This window comes from Schistocerca piceifrons, chromosome 1 (genome assembly GCF_021461385.2).
Source record: "Schistocerca piceifrons isolate TAMUIC-IGC-003096 chromosome 1, iqSchPice1.1, whole genome shotgun sequence".
Classification (NCBI taxonomy): domain Eukaryota; kingdom Metazoa; phylum Arthropoda; class Insecta; order Orthoptera; family Acrididae; genus Schistocerca; species Schistocerca piceifrons.
In genome coordinates this window covers 313,716,121-313,729,654 of record NC_060138.1, presented here as the reverse complement: position 1 = coordinate 313,729,654, position 13,534 = coordinate 313,716,121, and the positions used below count along the sequence as shown (strand labels likewise).

At 41.1% G+C, this 13,534-nt stretch overlaps 1 pseudogene; it reads right to left on the bottom strand.

Annotated features, from left to right (window-relative positions):
* Positions 1–11,791: 11,791 nt before the first annotated feature.
* On the bottom strand, positions 11,792–11,909 carry LOC124728941 (annotated as a pseudogene).
* Between the last annotated feature and the right edge of the window lie 1,625 nt (positions 11,910–13,534).

The window sequence follows — 13,534 nt, the reverse complement described above, 5'->3', positions numbered from 1 at the left end:
TCAGAACGTGTCCTACCAACAGATCCCTTCGTCTAGTCAAGTTGTGAGACAAATCCCTCTTCTCCCAAATCCTATTCAGTACCTTCTCATTAGCTACGTGATCTACCCATCTAATCTTCAGCGATATTCTGTAGCACCAAATTTCGAAAGCTTCTATTCTCTTCTTGTCTGAACTACTTATCGTCCATGTTTCACTTTCACTCCATAAAAACATTTTCAGGAAGACTTCCTAACACTTAAATCTTACTCGATGTTAATAAATTTCTCTTCTTCAGAAACGCTTTCCTTGCCATAGCCAGTCTACATTTTAAATCCTCTCTACTTCGACCATCATCAGTTATTTCACTCCCAAAATAGCAAAACTCATTTACTATATTAAGTGTCTCATTCTCTAATCAAATTACCTCGGGATCACCCGACTTAATTAGACTACGTTCCATTATCCTCGTTTTGCTTTTGTTGATGTTCATATACTCCTTTCGAGGGACTGTCCATTCCATTCAGCTGCTCTTCCAGGTCCTTTGCTGTCTCTGGCAGAATTATAATGTCGTCGGCAAACCTCAAAGTTTTTTATTTCTTCTCCATATTTTTCATTAGTTTCATTTACTGCTTTCCCAATATACAGATTGAATAACATCTGGGACAGACCAGAAGCCTGTCTCACTCTTTTCTCAACCACTGCTTCCCTTTCGTGCCCCTCGACTCTTATAACTGCCATCTGGTTTCTGTAAAAATTGTAAATAGCCTTTCGATCCCTGTATTTTACCCCTTCGACCTTCAGAACTGGAACTAGAGTATTCCAGTCAGCATTGTCAAAAGCTTTCTCTAAGTCTACAAATGCTAGGAACGTAGATTCGTCTTTCCTTAACCTAACTTCTAATGTGAGTTGTAGGGCCAGTATTGTCTCGCGTGTTCAAACATCTCTACGGAATCCAAACTGATCTTCGGCTTCTACCAGTTCTTCCATTCGACTGTAAATAATTTGTGTTAGTATTTTGTAGCCGTGACTTATTATAGTGATAGTTCGGTAGGGAAAGGTATTTCGCCTCTCTCATACATCTTGCTCACCAGATGTAATATGTAGTTTTGACATGCCTGGCTCTCCCAAGGCTTTCAGTAGTTCTAATGGGATATTGTCTACTCCCGAGGCCTTGTTTCGATTTAGGTATTTCAGTGCTCTGTCAAATGCTTCACGCAGTATCATATCTCCCATTTCGTCTTCATCCACGTCCTCTTCCATTTCCATAATATTTCTCTCAACTACATCGCCCTTGTATACATCCTCTATATACTCCCGCCACCTTTCTGTTTTCCCTTCTTTGCTTAGAACTGGTTTTCCATCTGAGCTCTTGATATTCATACAGGTGGTTCTCTTTTCTCCAAAAGTCTCTTTCATTTTCCTGCAGACAGTATTTATCTTACCCCTAGTGATACATGGTTCTACATCCTTACGTTTGTCCTCTAGCCATTCCCGCTCAGCCATTTTGCACTACCTGTCGGTTTCATTTTTGAGACGTTTGTGTTCCGTTTCGCCTGTTTCTTTCACTGCATTTTTATATTTTCTCCTTTCATCCATTAAATTCAGTATCTCTTCTGTTGCCCATTGATTTCTACTAGCCTTCGTCTTTTTAGCCACTTGATCCTCTGCTGTCTTCACTACTTCATCTCTCGAAGCTATCCATTCTTCTTCTACTGTATCTCTTTCCGCTTTTCTTGTCAATCGTTCCCTAATGCTCTCTGTGACACTCTCTACAGCCTCTGTTCTTACAGTTCATCCAGGTCCCATCTCCTTAAATTCCTACCTTTTTGCCGTTTCTTCAGGTTTAACCTACAGTTCATAACCAATTAATTGTGGTCAGAGTCGACACCTACTCCTGGAAGTGTTACAATTTGAAATCGGTTTCGTAAATCTCCGCCTTACCATTATGCAGTCCTCCTGATTTGTGGTTGGTAACGTGCTTGCCACCCATGCAAGCGGGCCCGGGTTCGATTCCCGGCCGGGGGATTTTTTTCCGAGCGTGGACTGTCATCATCATTTCATCCTCATCACCGGCGCGCAAGTCACCCAATGTGGCATCGAATGAAGTAAGACTTGCACTTGGTGGCCTCCCGGCCAACGATGGCATACAGTCATTATCATTTTTACCTTTATGTAATCTATCTGAAATCTTCCAGTGTCTCCATACCTCTTCTATTTATGCAACCTTCTTTCATCATTTTTAAGCCAAGTGTTAGCTACGATTAAATTATGCTCTGTGCAAAATTCAACTAGGCGACTTCCTCTTTCATTCCTTACTCCCAGTCCATTTTCACCTACTACTTTTCCTTCTCTTCCTTTTCCTCGGCACTATTAAAATTTCGTCTCTCTTAACTATTTCTTTCATCGCATCATACATTTCTTCAATCTCTTCATCATCTGCGGAGCCAGTTGACATATAAACTTGTACTGCTTCGTGTCTATCTTTGCTACAACCATGCGTTCACTAAGCACTTCATAGGAGCTTATCCGTGTTCCTATTTTTTATTTATTATTAAACATACTCCTGTATTACTCTTATTTGATTTATTATTTATAATCCTTTATTCATCTAACCTGTAGTCTTGTTCCTCCTGCCACCGAGCCTCTCTAATACACACTATATCCAACTATAACCTATCGACTTCCCTTTTTAAATTTTCTAACCTACCTGCCCGATTAAGGGACCCATCCGTAGAACGTCGGTTTTGTTTCTGCTGATAACGACGTCCTCTTGAGTAGTCGCCGCTAGGAGATCCGAATGGGGGACTATTTTACCTCCGCAGTATATTACCCAAGAGGACGCCATCATCACTTAACAATGCCGTAAAGTTGCATGTCCTCGGGAAAAATTACGACTGTAGTTTCCCCTTGGCTTCAGCCATTCGTAGTAGCAGCACAGCAAGGTGGTTTTGGTTGATGTTACAACGCTAAATCAGTCAATCATCCAGACTGTTGAGGCTAAAACTACAGAAAAGGCTGCTACCCCTCTTCAGGAACCACACGTTTGTCTGGCCTCTCAACATATATCCCTCCGTTGTAAAAAAGAAAAAAAAGACAGGCTCGATTTAAAAACGTGGTAATACAAGGATGCACTCTGTCTGCGCTACTGTTCAGTTTGTACATCTAAAACGTAATGACGGAAATAAAAGAAAGGTTTGAATGTGGGAGTAAAATTCTGGTCAAAGCATATCAGTGATAAGATTCGCTGTTCACATTGCTATCCTGAGTGAAGATGAAGAGGAATTACAATACCTGTTCAATGGAATAAACACGTTAATGTATACAGAATACAGATTGAAAGTAAATTGAAGGACGTCGAAAGTAATGAGAAGCTGCAGAAATCAGAATAACGAGTAACTAAACACAAAAATTGGTGATCACAAAGCAGACGAAGATAAGGAATTCTGCTACCTTGGAAGAAAAGTAACCCTTGAGGTACAAAGCTTGGAAGACAAGAAACAGACTAGCACAGTAAAAGAGGACATTCACTACCAAAAGAAGTCAAACATAGGCCTTCATTTGAACGTTGTTTGTATTCCTTAAACATTGTTGGTTGTGAATCACGGACTGTACGAAACCGGAACAAAAGAAAATCGAAGCGTCTAAGATGGGGTGCTGCAGAAGAATGCTGAAAATTAGGTAGACTGATAAGATAAGGCATGAGAAGGTTTTCCTTGGAATCGGCGAAGAGTGGAGCATGTAGAAAACACTGACGAGAAGAAGGGACGGGATGGTAGGACGTGTGTTTCGACATCAGGGAATAACTTTCACGGTACTAGAGAGAGCTGTAGAGGGTAAAACTGTAGAAAAAGGCAAAGACACAGAGGTTGGAATGCATCCAGCAAATAACTGATCAAGTAGGTAACAAGTGTTTCTTTGAGTTGAAGTGGTTGCCGCGGGAATGGAAATCATGGCCGGCCGCATCAAAGAGGTCAGACGACTGGTGACTTAAAAACAAAGTCCATCAAACTGATTGATATCTTAACCGCACTTGAAGAAATTATTAGACTTGACGTGCAGGAAAGTACTGGTCACGTCAAAGGTCCATTTCCTCACGATCACTATCCTATGTTAATTTCATAAACGTCAGTCTACATGTCCAACGGCCATTGTGTGTGCGATACCGTCCTACTGAAATAAGATGTCCGTCTGAAGACATATATCTTGCGTAATGATAGCCAGCATAGTTAAGTACACTGAGGATTTCATAGTCTTCTCTACGGAACAAAAATGTGCGACTTGAAGACGTGCTAAGGTACTGGCCTCAAATTGCTTTCCTTGTTGTCTCTATATCGCCTATAGGAATGCCGGGGTGATACCTTTTAAAGGGATTGTGTCTTTAATGAAATCGTGGTCAATGGGATGTTAAACGATTAACTTTCTTCTTTTTTCTGCAAAGGAAAATGATCCGATGATCAGGTTACATGTCAGGAAACATCAGATACCAAAATGTTGTACACCATTTGTTAAGTGAAAGTTGTAAATTTCATAACCGCACTTTCTTCGTATTAACGGCTCCGACTACGTAAAATGTCCGCTAGTTCGACAATGTTGTTTCTGTTACTGCTGCTGAACAAGCCACATGGCAAGCTGTGTGGAGGCGAATCGTCTGTTGACAGCACCTCCCACATAATCTTCACTTTGTAATCTACCTCCTGCCTCTACAGCTTTTTGAGGACACCGTTGTGTGGTCTTCTGCAACTCTTCAGATTTATTTCCTTGGACAACCGGGAAGCTATGGTGTTTTTTTCGTTCAGTGGGGACATGTCACCCTCCCTCGTTAGTTTTAAATACGTTTCCAAAGCCTAGAAAGAATTCTAGACTATCTTCCTTCCGGTCCTTGTTTTTGATATAGATGACGTTGCTATGTGACGTGATAACAAGAAGTTAACTGGTAGCCACCATTTAGAGCATAGGAGGTGCTAACTAACACGATGTCAAAACAAATGACAGATTTGCCAGAGAATGAATTCCCTTCGTCAATTGAAAACGAAATGAGGTACCATGGGGGAGGCCGAAGTCTTCATGTGTCAGAAACAGTAAAATATCAGGGCCGGTGAACATGTGATCTGATGTTGCGGCACAAACACCTTCACTACACTGAAGTAGAAATCTTTATTTGTACTGAAAGCTGGCTAAAAGCGGAGAGAAGTTAAGACAAATTTTTATCAAGGATCTAACAGCGTACAGAGAAGGTAGACATATTCAGTTGGTGGTGGTGCGTTTGTTGCTGGAAGAAATCGTTTATGGACTAGTGAAATTTAAGTAGACAGTTGTGGTGAGTTAGTATGAGTTATACTCGACTATAATGAACAGCTCTGGTATTAGGAACATAAGAAGATTTTTACGTAGTTTTGGAACATTTTTAAAATTTTCCCTTGTCTTTTCGCTCATATGTCTATTATGGTTCACTACATTGTCATTTCGTTGTTGTTTCGAGCGCTGGCGATTACATTTCAACATACATATATTTAACATAAAGTACGAGGGCTGTCCAGAAAGTAAGTTCCGATCAGTCGCTAAATAGAAACCACAGTGAAAATCAGAAACATTTTATTTGCAAGAGTTAGCTACACTTTCCAGATACTTCTCTACAGCTTCGCCGTTCCGACTTAAACATTTTTCGGAGCGTTATACCAAATTTCCAACACCATCGTCATAGAAGGCAGCTGTCTGTGCTTTCTGATAATTCTCTAGCTGGTCTGTAGTGCGTAGCTAGCGCCCAAGTTTCATGTGAACAGAGATGATACTAAGGACGAGCCAATTAGGGCTGTGTTGTTGTTGATCGAACACTTCGCATCGGAAAGGCTGCAGGAGCGCCGTCACTGTCCCTGCAGAGTGCGGCTGATAATTGCCATGAAGAAGGAAGTGTGTGGCAGTTGTGTTAGGTGGGCTGCATGCATTAAGGCGAAGCCTCTCAGTGGGCCCTCCTACTTGGTGGGAGACATAGTTGTTCTAGGCACCTTTACTCGCTCACAGTGCGCTCACAGCTGAAAAGAGCGTCTTGATGGGATCGACGGTCATACTAGAGACACTACCCAAAACATCTGTGCTTCATCGGGTTTTCACTGTGGTGTACATTTCGCGACCGATCGGAACTTACTTTCGAGACAACCCTCGTATGTTTCTTTATCATATTATAACGTTAAGACAGGAACCTCAGCTGATAACAAAAATACACTTTGTTCTCTCTTTTCTCGATACTCCTTTTTTTTACCTTTTTTCCTTTATACTACGAAAAAGAAGCATCTATCTGCGCTGGGCGCTTCGCTTCCAGACGTACTGCATTTCAGTAGCATTAATGTGAGTAGGTCTTTAACCAGACGTTTACGCTCAATTTTACGTTGGTTGACTAAAGGAATAAAAAAAAATTAGCAACGAGTTTATACAGATACACTAATTTACAACAAGCGAAAGACAATTCTATTTTTATTCTTATTTTTTTAATACACCTTCATGGTGCCTAGTAAGATAATCAATGAAATGTCAAGACAATAGAGGGTGAATCATATAAGACTTGCACCGTTGATACTGCGGAAACGGAAAGTGCTATTCACGTATGCGGTTTTCACAGAATGGATTGATAGCCAGGTGATTGTATCGTTAGCCAATCTACAGATTGTAATGATACTTAAAAAGTACATTTTTTAAAGAGATACACTTTTTTAAATGGAACAACGACTGTTGACATTACAAAACTAAAAGTAGGGTAAATTAGAATGTCAGTGGTGTTCACTGAAAAATTCTTGTGCGAATCATTTACGAAATATCGTATTTCGAAAAGTTTTGACATCGATTCTCGTTTCTGTCAGTCAACCTGCGCAGAAGCTAGGTACGAGGTTGTTATAGGGCGAGTTCGCAGAAGAGTTCTGTGAAGTTTGGAAGGTAGGAGACGAGGTACTGACGGAATTAAAGCTGCGAGGACGGGGCGCGATTCGTTCTTGGGTAGCTCAGTTGGTAGAGCACTTACCCGCAAAAGGCAAAGGTCCCGAGGTCGAGTCTCGGTCCGGCACACAGTTTTAATCTGCCAGGAAGTTTGAAGTTTTAGGTGACCATCCTGTGCAATAGTACGTTTTTCTATCAGTTCCTGTCTATGTTCATGTGAAATCAAAATCTGCAGACTTTCGTTTCAATAAAAATAATCCACGAAACGGAACACTATTAAAATACAAGTGTGTGAATACTGTTCTATCCTATGGGAACTGACGAGTACAATCGGAAACTGAGCGGAACAAATCACACACTTATGACACTTACACCAATTCTTCTCAAACGCAGTGTAGCGCAATAAAGTGTGAAATGTCACACGACAACCGAACTTTACTTATTGGCGCCTTTTGCCGATCTTCCTCCCCCCCTCCCCCCCCCCATTTAAATGATGCCGTTGCTGTGAGATTCGATAAAAATTTTTGTCCCATTTCAAATAGGTTGGCGACTAACACAGCAAAAGTTTGTGGAGTTGTCGATCCACCCTCGACATTTCGGCGATAATACATGGTTAAAGTCGTACGAAATTGTGTAAAATTCTTTCTCCTAAAATTAATATAAGCAATTACAATAAGTAAAAATGGAATAACATACTAGGCGTCCCACCGACGAACAATCCGCAGGAAATACAGAGCATGATGGAGACAGGGTTAGTAATCACAAGGTCGTTGTAGCGAGGCTGACTACCGGAACATACTAATCCACCAATGTAATATTAGTAATTTTCGTCTAACAAACATAAATAAACGCTCAATAGTACACGCCTGATGGCCTAAAGTTATCGAACAATTGTAAAGTAAAAGAAATGAACCATCGCGTAGCAGCGACAGAATCTATTATTCTTTATCTTTGCCGTTCTTGCGCGGTGTCTGTAAATCTCTATGTACATGTATCGATTAATGATATAAAAAAGAATTCTGTTGTTTCAAGACAAATGAGGCAATTGGCGTCTCACGTTTTACTGTTTGTATTCTATGAAAGGCGGACGCGGACTTGCTGCGTTCCGCAACGGTATTTTATATTTCATGTGAAAATATTGAGTGAATATGCTAATTGTTATTTTTCCAATCAGAAAACATGAAGTTTCTTGTAACTGATTACGAACAGACAGCACCAAGACGACATTTTAACTGTTGTGTATGAAGTATTTAACCACAATGGTCATCTATTGTAATTTAATATGAAAAAGTACGTATCATTAAAAAGTGTGTTAAAGATAAGTGTGCTTATTTTAGTAAATTAGCCTTGATGATTTCCATCTCCTCATTTACTTAGTTCATAATTATTTTGTGTTAGTTCATCACCAGAAATTACGATCACGCTGATGGGCCGAACGCAGCATGAGACAGAAGGAACATTATCGTTTTCCTATTATTTCTGAACCAACTTTTTTTTTAATTGTGTAGTGTTGCATTTATTTTAAAGTCATAAGTCTTCTGGTCCCTTAGTGTTGTTCCGGGTATGACTGCATCACGAATATATAAATACACAGAAATGATAATGTTTCTCTTATTCAGGTATTTAATGCTCAACGTATGTTATTATAATAGTGTAATCAATCCCTGATTCTGTTGCCAAGTGGCCCACCACAATATTAACATTTTCGACATTTAAAAAAAATATATATATATATAATAACAATTCTTTTTCTTTTTGCCCCCCCCCCTCCCCCCAAGAGCAACGCTACAGCGTCCCACCGACGAACAATCCGCAAGAAATACAGAGCATGGTGGAGACAGGGTTAGTAATTACAAGGTCGTTGTAGCGAGGCTGACTACCGGAACATACTAATCCACCAAGAATCAATGGAAAACATATTATTTAAAAAAGCAGATCAAAATTCGCTTGACGACTTCCTAAGAGATAGCCTCCAATCATTTCATACTAGCTATATAAGTATCGACCAAATGTGGCCCAAATTCAGAAAAATTATGTTGGAAGGAGTTTATGCCAAGGAAATAAATAAGAGGCGGAGCAGATACTATATGGTATACAAATAAGGTAGGGACACTGCTGCAGAAGCAGCAAAAAAAGTCCGCAAAACCTCGAAGTTTGGCAACGGCTACAGATACTCGAAAATTAATGCAGACATTAGTTCGAGATGCTTTTAATAGTTCCCATGGCGAAACTCTGTCTCTAAACTGGCCCATATTCCAAAGATGTTCTGATCACAGTAAAGTATATCATCGGCAAGACATACACACTGGTGTGCAAAACCAAAGAACGAAATTAACTTTCGCATGAAGTGTCACTGCCAACTAAGATAGAGCGTTGAAACTTGGGTCATACACAGAAAGAACAGCTACAGCATAGTACAGAAGAGAACCGATAGAAATGACACTTTTATTTAAAATAACAATTACTCGGACTTCTCCGCTGAACATCGCAAAATAGGCGAGACATAGTTCTTAATGTGATGTGTGATCACCACAGATGACAGTTGATGCTCTACAAATGGCTCTCATGCTGGCAACAAGTTTGGTAAGGAGTTCTTGTGGCGGGACGATCCAATCCACCAACAGTGCGGTTGACAACTGTTGGAACTCATTGGTGCATTTGGACACTCTGCAATATGTCTCCTCAAAGCACTCCACACTTTCTCGATGGCATTTACAGCTCTGACTGCCATGGGGCCATCGGTGGTTACAGGAGGCGACATTGCGCTCTGGTGAGTGTACCGACTTCAAAAACTTTGTCAGTGGGCCCGCGCAACGTTATGCCTGCACACAGTTTAACACCTCGAGCATAAAAACGATCATGTTCTACAATGCTCGACGTAACATCGAATGATGAGAGGTCGGAACACGTATTGCACCCAACAACACTGTCGAACTTGATCGTGTTCGTGGTCCAGGTGATACAGTGTGGGGACGCATAATGTTGCATGACTTCCAAATCTCCAAACACGATGCAGTCACCAAACACGTAATTCTTAACACTGTGTTCCTCCTCCAAGTTCGCCTTTTCAGGGGTACATTCGAGCCCGACTTCGCTCCTACAGATGACAACGTGCAACCGCACTGAATAGCACAGGTGTAGGAGCTCTTGGAATGGGAGGATGTTTGGCGAATGGCCTTAAATCTTATCGAGCGTATGTGCGATGCTTTGGGGAGACGTATTGCCGGACGCGCACGTGCACCAGCGATCATCCAGCAGTCGTCAACTGTTGGGGGAATGGAATGCCCTGCTACAAGAACTCCTTTTCTATCATGCAGCCATCATGGAAGGATGTTGCAGAGCATGCACTGTCCATGGTGATCACACAACGAACGAAGAACGATTTCCCGCCTTCTGTAACGTACAGTGGACCATCATAAATCGCAGCGTCCTCAGTGTAATTATTTTCTTTGAATACAATTGGCATCTCTGTTCTTCTCATTGCTTAATCCTTTCACTTGCCTTCTATATTTTATTGTACTGTACTGTACTATAGCCACTCTTGCTATGTGTGGTCCAAATTTTATCGAGCTACGGTATTTGGCCATGGCACGTCATGTGAATGATACTTTTGCTCTTAAGTCTTACACACCAGTGTACAATACCATTACTGCCTCATAGTAATGTTTATGTTACTGAAGGCGGCGCCATTACAGAGTATTTAGTAAAGGCGGTTTTAGAAATTCTTTCAACAAAGAAGATGTAATAAATATTCCATAATTGGAATCGAGAACCGATGCGAGCTTGAGTACTTGGGAAATAAAGACTCCCTCTTTAGGAAAGCAACTGAAGCCCTTTAATACAGGGAAATCTCTCAGTCCAAATTGTGCACAAACTACGTTTGTTTTAGATTACACTTGTTAAATAGCTCAATTTTCGCCAGTCAACTACAACTGGTCATTCGATGAAAAATCCGTACCTAGGGACTGGGCAGTTGCTCATGTCTACCAGTCCAGCAGATAGGAATTGGAAGTAATCAGCTGAATTATAAACTCATATTAATGACGTCGATTTGTTGTAAATTTTTTTAGACGTATACTGTGTTTCAATATTACAAAACACTTCGAAGTAAACTATCTATTGGCGCATAAACAGCTCGGTTTCAGAAATTATGGTTCTCGTGAAGCAAAACTGGTTCTGCTCCCACGCGAAATAACGAGTGGAATCGAGAGGGGATCTCAAATCATCTAGGGAAGCAAGTATTGTATCTGTGGTTCACCAAGGAAGCGTTGTAGACCCTCTGCCCTTTTTGCTCCACAAGGGTGTGCTGGAAAGTAATATTTTCGCGTTCTTTATTTGAAAGTTGATAATGGTGGTGATGTTTGCTCTTTGTGGGGCGCTCAGTTGCGCGGTCGTCAGCGCCCGTGAAAAGTCCCAGCTTCTACACAGTCCAATTTTTTTCCCGTGTCTCATCGAACCACTGTCACGAATGATGATGACAATGATGACGAAATGACGAGGACAACACAAACACCCAGTAGCCCGACAGAGAAAATCCCCAGCCCGGCCGGGAATCGAAACCTGGGCCCCGTGATCCAGAGGCAGCAACGCTAGCCAGTAGACCACGAGCTGCGGACTTATTTGAAAGTTCTTAAAGAATTTTAAATAAAACAAACGTTATGAAGCTAAACTCAACTAAACTCCTCCCGAACAGGCCATGGAGGCCCAATGGCACCGATCTGCCGCCGTGTCATCCTCAGCCCGTAGGCGTCACTTGATGCAGATATGGAGGGGCATGTGGTCAGCACTCCGCTCTCCAGGCCGTATTTCAGTTTCCGACACCGGAGCCGCTACGTCTCAGTCAAGTAGCTCCTCAGTTTTCCTCACAAGGGCTGAGTGCACCCCGCTTGAATACAGCGCTCGGCAGACCGGATGGTCACCCATCCAAGTCCTAGCCCAGCCCGACAGCGCCTAACTTCGGTGATCTGACGGGAACCGGTGTTACCACTGCGGCAAGGCCGTTGGCAAAACGTTATTAACATCGACATCTTTGGACTCCATGTCTACATATCCGTAGCCTACTGGATTAGAGCGCTCTGAATTGTAGCATGTAAGATGACGGTGTGTAACTGAACTGCGTCGGTAAGTGAGAAACAGCGTGTAGTAATCGAGTTTCGAATTCGGAGAGTTCGTCCACACATGCAGTACCCTCTCCTTCAACATGACAACACCAGAACACACTCGAGTCCTGAGAAATATAAATCTATACGACGCCTTGGGTTCTCTCCAACTATATCCTCCATATAGTTCTGACGGCCCCATTCGATTTTCATATGTTTCCTAAACTTAAAGAACACCTTTATAGCTGTGAAGCGGTGCAAGCAGAGATAAGGTTGTTGCTCCGCCAACAGACTGTTCTCTCTTTGAGAAAAATGCGTTCGACGCCAGGTTGACTATGTTGAGAAATAAGTACGTAAACATGAAGACTAAAGATGTAGAATGTTACTAACAGGTTAGATTAAATCCATTTTTCGTTCCATACACCCAGAAATGAGATGATTCCCCTGGGTGTGGAACTAGTCATAATGTATAATATAAAAAACATAAAACATTTGAATATAGTACTCACTACCGTGATCATGTGTCAGGAGGATGTGAAAATAGGTGAACACTTTTCAGTAAACTAGAATTGCTAATGGTTACAGAATTAATACACTGCTAGACTGAAACATAGTTACGCACTTTTAATAAATTTATCACTCACAAAATACCTAATCTTGACTGTTGTGACCAAGTGCTGTCAAAACTAAAATCTAACACACATTTAACTTAATCTGTTCTTACAGTCCCTGTAAAGATATTCATCTATAGAGTAGAAGGAGTTGCCTATCAAAAAGCCTTTCAAACTCTGTTTAAACTGTGCTTTGTCTGAACCCAAGTTTTTATTGGTTGGTGGAAAAATGTCTTTCCTGATTATTGTACCCCTTTTTGGACCAAGGTCAGCTATTTTAGGTCTTAATGCACATTGTTGTTATTACTATTATTGATACTATGTATTGTGCTATTGGTTGCGAATATAGGTATATTACTCGCAACAAATTTCATTAAAGAACAATCAAACTGAGAAGCAGTGGTTAGAACAGAAAGATCCTTGAACAGGTTTCTACATGATGTTCTTGAATTTATACCATGAATGAGGCCTATTACACGCTTTTGCACGCTAAAAGCTTTTTCTCGGTTTGACGAGTTGTCCCAGAACATGGTACCGTACGACATAATAAAATGTAAGTAAGCAAAGTTTGTAAGTTTTTTGTATTTATATCTCCTACAGCTGACATCATTTTCGCTGCGCATATAGACCTGCTTAGGTGCTTCAGCACTTCTGTGGTATGCTCTTCCCAGTCGAATTTATTATTGAGTTGTAATCCCTGAAATTTAACACTGTCAACCTCTTCCATCTGCTTGTCTTCAAACGTTATTCAAATGCCGGAAGGAAATCTTTTACAGGTTCTGAACTGCATGTAGTGGGTCTTTCCAAAGTTTAATGAGAGTGAATAAGCTTTAAACCATCTATTAATGTCAATGAAAATTTGATTAGCAGCCATTTCTAAGTCTGTACTTGGCTTGCTGCTTGTTGAAATGCTTGTATCA